This window comes from Sinohyriopsis cumingii, unplaced genomic scaffold, assembly GCF_028554795.1.
Source record: "Sinohyriopsis cumingii isolate HCF-2022 unplaced genomic scaffold, ASM2855479v2 utg002479l, whole genome shotgun sequence".
Lineage (NCBI taxonomy): Eukaryota > Metazoa > Mollusca > Bivalvia > Unionida > Unionidae > Sinohyriopsis > Sinohyriopsis cumingii.
In genome coordinates this window covers 737,501-745,000 of record NW_028316224.1, presented here as the reverse complement: position 1 = coordinate 745,000, position 7,500 = coordinate 737,501, and the positions used below count along the sequence as shown (strand labels likewise).

Below are 7,500 nucleotides of genomic sequence, written 5' to 3'. Positions count from 1 at the left end.
CTGATTTTCTGGTTGAATACTAAAAGTAAGTTTAAATATATATAAGGAGTTTGCAAATTTTATAAATGTCAGCTTGCCTAGCAAGTAGTAGGTCAATATGATACAATGTAGAATTTAAGAAAATGTCATTATATGTATTGAAACGTTTGTTTCCTTTGTATCTGTTGATATCTAAAATCCATATCCCAATAATTAAAATTATCCAAGACTATATGTAAATAATACACGTATGTATGTATGTATGTACACACACAAACATATATATATATATATATATATATATATATATATATATATACATATATATATATATATATATATATATATATATATATATATATATATATATATATATATATATATATATATATATCACAAAAGACACACACATATCTTAAAACACCCTCAGCCACCCAGGATATATATATATGATCCTTTTGTACGAGATAAACTTATTAATTCAGTATGGTATAATTATCGAGTAAGATCAGTAGAGTTTTTGCCCTTGTTTGCAATCGTTATAGGATAACGCGTTAAAAATAAAATTACACAGAAGTACAATTAATGTTAATAGCTGATAAAGTTATGCGAACTTTGTTGCATACTCTCTCTCTCTCTCTCTCTCTCGTGTGTCAGTATGATAAAGCAAGAAGAAAAAGGAAGAACAGTAAAGAACATATATAAAAAGGTTTATTGAAACAGCGTCTCATCATGGTGTGGGCACCACGATGCATAGGGATAAATAAAAAAGCGAGTATTCCATTACTTTTCACTTCATTTGATATGCATCCATATGACACAGAATGCTCTCGGTGAGTACAGGGAATCAGATAAACGTCACTGTGCGGGACTAGGTATAAAACATTTATTGTAGTTTTAATTGTAAATTTTTCGGGCATTTAAGTAGAAATTAAATGATTTCAGTTCTAGTGAGAACAACATTTCGACTGTAAAACATAATTTGTTGTCTTGATGCGTTTTCAAGACTCTTGGGCTGATTAGTCACACATCTCTTCAACGTTTCCGATGTACAAATGTTTGTGTGCAGTATAATATTAATAACTAAAGTGTATACTGATTCAAAGTTCTAATCCAAAAGAAGCAAAACTGGCCTCAGATACTCATATTTGTCACTCATCCATTTTCTGACCCAGATAAGGGGAGAATTCCATGTTGAAATTGACTTAAAATGCAGATTCAGGACATTATTGTTGTTGTTATTATTATTATTATTATTATTCCTCTTTCTGTCCTATCATTTGGTTAAAATAAGCGACACCGGCCTATAAGCTAACTTTAAAAATAGGGTCTTATCAGATTTGCAAAGGATCTCTTCTTGCAACTTGTAGAAGTTAACGTTGTGGAAATACAGAAAGTGGAAGCATGGAATATCTATCTAAACTTACTGTAATCAAAACAGAATTTTATAACCCAATTTATTTAGCCAATGGCCCATATTTACAGTATTCGCTACAGGATGCCAATTTTCCCACTGGCAGACTGAGGCCCTGCTGTAAAAGAAATCAATCAATCAATAAATTAATATAAAAAATTCTCACAATTCATACATTCCATATTTATCAATCAATTAGTGAATAAGAAATACCACAAATAAGTACCCAAAATGAAAGACATTGATCGCATATTTTGCAACTCTGCGCTAGAGACTACACCAGGAATATATGAGAAGAAACTTGAAGGAAGTATTTCGACGTGAAAGTAGGCAGCTTGTTGTGGTAGTAAAAGTAGAGGAAACTGGATAAATTGAACCGAATTTGTTAATAAGAAATACTGGTCATCTATGATCGCATATTCCAGTAGTAAGGATCGAAACCAAGAGCAGAGAAGTGCAAAGCAACATTTGCTATATTCAGGTCCTATACTTGATTTTTTTAGGATCCGAATTATTGAAGAAAGTTAAGGAAAAAGAGAAAATGAAAGTCGAGAAATTGCTCTATTTATTATTTATATTGAATAAAGTAAATTTAGTTACAATAAAAGAAAGAAAGAAAAACTTCAACTGTTTTTAGTTATAAAAGAAAAAAAAAAAATTAGAGTCTACAGCACCCGGTATTCCCAGGCGGTCACCCATCCAAGTACTAACCGGGCCCGACGTTGCTTAACTTCGGTGATCGGACGAGAACCGGTGCTTTCAACGTGGTATGGCCGTAGACACAAGTGTGTGTAAATTTAAGACTTATATTCGCTTCTCTCTTCACCGTTTCCGATGTACAGACGTTTACGTTTATGTGCCGTGTAAAATTAGTAATTAAAGTGTACTTATTAAAACTTATATAGATAAACTGCCTTCATACATTATTCAAATTTGTAATTCAGGCATTTTCGGACTCGGACATTAGTTGCTTAACCGGAGGTTTACACCTTCAAATGGACTTAAATAACAATGCATTTAAACGAAGATTCAGTTCATTTTTGTTGTTTTTGGGCATTATTATTATTATTATTATTTATCTTGTATCAACTGACTAATTCAATAGGTAAATAATCGACATCAGCCTATGAGCTACCTTTAAAGACGGACTCGAATCTGATTTGAAACGGATATCGTCTTGCAGCTCGGAAACGTTAAAGTTGTGGAAACACAGAAAGTGCAAGGAAGTGGAAGCAGGGAACATGCATCCAAACTTACTGTAATCAAAACAGAGATTTATACACCAATTTATTTTGTCAATGGCCCATATTCGAAGTATTCGCTAAGGGATGCCAAGTTTCACACTGATAGACTGGTGCCCTGCTAAAAACAGGTAAATAAATTAAAATAATTAAAAATAATACATTCCAAATATATCTATCAATTATTGAATAAGAAATACCACAGACAAGTATCCAAAATGAAAGACATCGATTGCATACGTTGCAATTATTCGCTATAGGCTGAATCCGGAATATCAGAAGAAATTTGGAGGATCTGGACGGCATACGAGGCGGCCCATTTCGATCCTGGAGGTAGAGGAAACTGAAAAATTTGCACCAGATTTGTGAACAAGAAATATTGGCCATATATGATCGCATATCCTCACAGTGAGGATGGAACCAAAAAAAAATTTAAAAAATGCCTACAGCACCCGGTATTCCCAGGCGGTCACCCATCCAAGTACTAACCGGGCCCGACGTTGCTTAACTTCGGTGATCGGACGAGAACCGGTGTTTTCAACGTGGTATGGCCGTAGACATTTGTATGTACAAATTTAAGACTAATATAGGTTGTCTCTTCGTCGTTACAAAGATATATTACACACACACGCACACACACACACACACACACACACACACACACACACACATATATATATATATATATATATATATATATATATATATATATATATATATATATATATATATATATATATATATATATATATATATATATATATTAGAGACAGGGGAGAGCTCTGCTTACGACAATACATCCCTTCAGTTTCAATCTGTAAAGAAGCAAGAGCTTATTTGATCGCCGATGTCACTGACATGTAGGTTGCCATATTTGTGCAGTCATTTGAATAGTAATACAATGGCGAGTTCCGTGTCAAATTTCATCAAGGTTGTCGTTTTCTTTCGTCAGTCAGCTTCATTAACGACAAATGATGTTATACTCGGAATTATTTCTGAGAAAATAAATCGTATTTCTCTCGATTTCATGCAGGTATATCTCGATGAAAGGTCGGTCAAGTTTGCATGGCAGGCTAGTAAGCACAGGGGCTCGCATCGTTGCTCACAATTGAACTGACAGTCATACATTTTATACTATATGTACGACTGATAGTTTCATTGTAAGCAATGATACGAGCCCCCTGTGGCTAGTAAGCAGCCTATGCCGATACCGCATGGTGTCGGCGATTTCCAACGTTTTGATAAGCAAAACAAATATGTCCATACACCCCAATACTAATGTCCAAATATCAAAAATCGCTATTTTGGGACTATTATGAATTCATTCAAGGACATTCTAAATTACATCATCGCCACACGTCAAGATTGTTATTACATCAGCACATTCAAAATTGGACTTCATTCAGAAAACCACTGGCATTCATTTGGAACACTACCCTTTTGGACTTGTCATATAACTTTTCATGGACTATTTGTGATTTCATTTATAATGCTGAAAAGTATTTAAATTTTCACTTTGTATTCTTTATAAAAATAAATTAAGTCGGTTGGTTTAGATTGGCTAAGATAGCATTAAGGTGTTTTTGTTTATATGAGCCAATATCACATTATTCTTTTCTTGGTTTAGATGGGCTAAGTTCACATTATGGTACATTGGTTTAGATGGGCTAAGTTCACATTAAGGTGTTTGGCTAAGTTTCCATTAAGATATTTGGTTTAGATTGGCTAAGTTTGCATTAAAGTGTATTGGCTTATATTGGCAAATTTCACATAGGAATTTGATTTAGATGGCCTAAGTTCACATTATGGTGTTCTGGCAAAAGACTGCTTGGTTTTATTAGGCAATGAGGGTAGTCTTGCTCAAGGGTACAATAGGGCAACCAGCTTGATAGAAATCTATCATGTTAACCATTGGACTGATGTACATTTTATCAGTGTAATTTAGAGTCTGTTTAAACCATTCCGAATCCCCCCATCTCTCTCTCTCTCTCTCTCTCATATATATATATATATATATATATATATATATATATATATATATATATATATATATATATATATATATATATGAAAGAAATAATATTTTCAATCTTTCTGCACTGTACTGATTTTCTGGTTGAATACTAAAAGTAAGTTTAAATATATATAAGGAGTTTGCAAATTTTATAAAAGTCAGCTTGCCTAGCAAGTAGTAGGTCAATATGATACAATGTAGAATTTAAGAAAATGTCATTATATGTATTGAAACGTTTGTTTCCTTTGTATCTGTTGATATCTAAAATCCATATCCCAATAATTAAAATTATCCAAGACTATATGTAAATAATACACGTATGTATGTATGTATGTACACACACAAACGTATATATATATATATATATATATATATATATATATATATATCACAAAAGACACACACATATCTTAAAACACCCTCAGCCACCCAGGATATATATATGATCCGTTTTTACGAGATAAACTTATTAATTCAGTATGGTATAATTATCGAGTAAGATCAGTAGAGTTTTTGCCCTTGTTTGCAATCGTTATAGGATAACGCGTGAAAAATAAAATTACACAGAAGTACAATTAATGTTAATAGCTGATAAAGTTATGCGAACTTTGTTGCATACTCTCTCTCTCTCTCTCTCTCTCTCTCTCTCTCTCTCTCTCTCGTGTGTCAGTATGATAAAGCAAGAAGAAAAAGGAAGAACAGTAAAGAACATATATAAAAAGGTTTATTGAAACAGCGTCTCATCATGGTGTGGGCACCACGATGCATAGGGATAAATAAAAAAGCGAGTATTCCATTACTTTTCACTTCATTTGATATGCATCCATATGACACAGAATGCTCTCGGTGAGTACAGGGAATCAGATAAACGTCACTGTGCGGGACTAGGTATAAAACATTTATTGTAGTTTTAATTGTAAATTTTTCGGGCATTTAAGTAGAAATTAAATGATTTCAGTTCTAGTGAGAACAACATTTCGACTGTAAAACATAATTTGTTGTCTTGATGCGTTTTCAAGACTCTTGGGCTGATTAGTCACACATCTCTTCAAAATTTCCGATGTACAAATGTTTGTGTGCAGTATAATATTAGTAACTAAAGTGTATACTGATTCAAAGTTCTAATCCAAAAGAAGCAAAACTGGCCTCAGATACTCATATTTGTCACTCATCCATTTTCTGACCCAGATAAGGGGAGAATTCCATGTTGAAATTGACTTAAAATGCAGATTCAGGACATTATTGTTGTTGTTATTATTATTATTATTATTCCTCTTTCTGTCCTATCATTTGGTTAAAATAAGCGACACCGGCCTATAAGCTAACTTTAAAAATAGGGTCTTATCAGATTTGCAAAGGATCTCTTCTTGCAACTTGTAGAAGTTAACGTTGTGGAAATACAGAAAGTGGAAGCATGGAATATCTATCTAAACTTACTGTAATCAAAACAGAATTTTATAACCCAATTTATTTAGCCAATGGCCCATATTTACAGTATTCGCTACAGGATGCCAATTTTCCCACTGGCAGACTGAGGCCCTGCTGTAAAAGAAATCAATCAATCAATAAATTAATATAAAAAATTCTCACAATTCATACATTCCATATTTATCAATCAATTAGTGAATAAGAAATACCACAAATAAGTACCCAAAATGAAAGACATTGATCGCATATTTTGCAACTCTGCGCTAGAGACTACACCAGGAATATATGAGAAGAAACTTGAAGGAAGTATTTCGACGTGAAAGGAGGCAGCTTGTTGTGGTAGTAAAAGTAGAGGAAACTGGATAAATTGAACCGAATTTGTTAATAAGAAATACTGGTCATCTATGATCGCATATTCCAGTAGTAAGGATCGAAACCAAGAGCAGAGAAGTGCAAAGCAACATTTGCTATATTCAGGTCCTATACTTGATTTTTTTAGGATCCGAATTATTGAAGAAAGTTAAGGAAAAAGAGAAAATGAAAGTCGAGAAATTGCTCTATTTATTATTTATATTGAATAAAGTAAATTTAGTTACAATAAAAGAAAGAAAGAAAAACTTCAACTGTTTTTAGTTATAAAAGAAAAAAAAAAATTAGAGTCTACAGCACCCGGTATTCCCAGGCGGTCACCCATCCAAGTACTAACCGGGCCCGACGTTGCTTAACTTCGGTGATCGGACGAGAACCGGTGCTTTCAACGTGGTATGGCCGTAGACACAAGTGTGTGTAAATTTAAGACTTATATTCGCTTCTCTCTTCACCGTTTCCGATGTACAGACGTTTACGTTTATGTGCCGTGTAAAATTAGTAATTAAAGTGTACTTATTAAAACTTATATAGATAAACTGCCTTCATACATTATTCAAATTTGTAATTCAGGCATTTTCGGACTCGGACATTAGTTGCTTAACCGGAGGTTTACACCTTCAAATGGACTTAAATAACAATGCATTTAAACGAAGATTCAGTTCATTTTTGTTGTTTTTGGGCATTATTATTATTATTATTATTTATCTTGTATCAACTGACTAATTCAATAGGTAAATAATCGACATCAGCCTATGAGCTACCTTTAAAGACGGACTCGAATCTGATTTGAAACGGATATCGTCTTGCAGCTCGGAAACGTTAAAGTTGTGGAAACACAGAAAGTGCAAGGAAGTGGAAGCAGGGAACATCCATCCAAACTTACTGTAATCAAAACAGAGATTTATACACCAATTTATTTTGTCAATGGCCCATATTCGAAGTATTCGCTAAGGGATGCCAAGTTTCACACTGATAGACTGGTGCCCTGCTAAAAACAGGTAAATAAATTAAAATAATTAAAAATAATACATTCCAAATATATCTATCAATTATTG

At 33.2% G+C, this 7,500-nt stretch overlaps 3 non-coding genes across 3 annotated transcripts; all 3 read right to left on the bottom strand.

Annotated features, from left to right (window-relative positions):
• Nucleotides 1-2,055: 2,055 nt before the first annotated feature.
• On the bottom strand, nt 2,056-2,174 carry LOC149770603 (5S ribosomal RNA). The gene has a single exon (XR_016418606.1). It is a non-coding gene; the product is annotated as a 5S ribosomal RNA (ribosomal RNA).
• A 900-nt stretch (nt 2,175-3,074) lies between these two features.
• LOC149770602 (5S ribosomal RNA) lies at nt 3,075-3,193 on the bottom strand. Its single transcript, XR_016418730.1, has one exon. It is a non-coding gene; the product is annotated as a 5S ribosomal RNA (ribosomal RNA).
• Nucleotides 3,194-6,733: 3,540 nt separating this feature from the next.
• LOC149770601 (5S ribosomal RNA) lies at nt 6,734-6,852 on the bottom strand. Its single transcript, XR_016418605.1, has one exon. It is a non-coding gene; the product is annotated as a 5S ribosomal RNA (ribosomal RNA).
• Between the last annotated feature and the right edge of the window lie 648 nt (nt 6,853-7,500).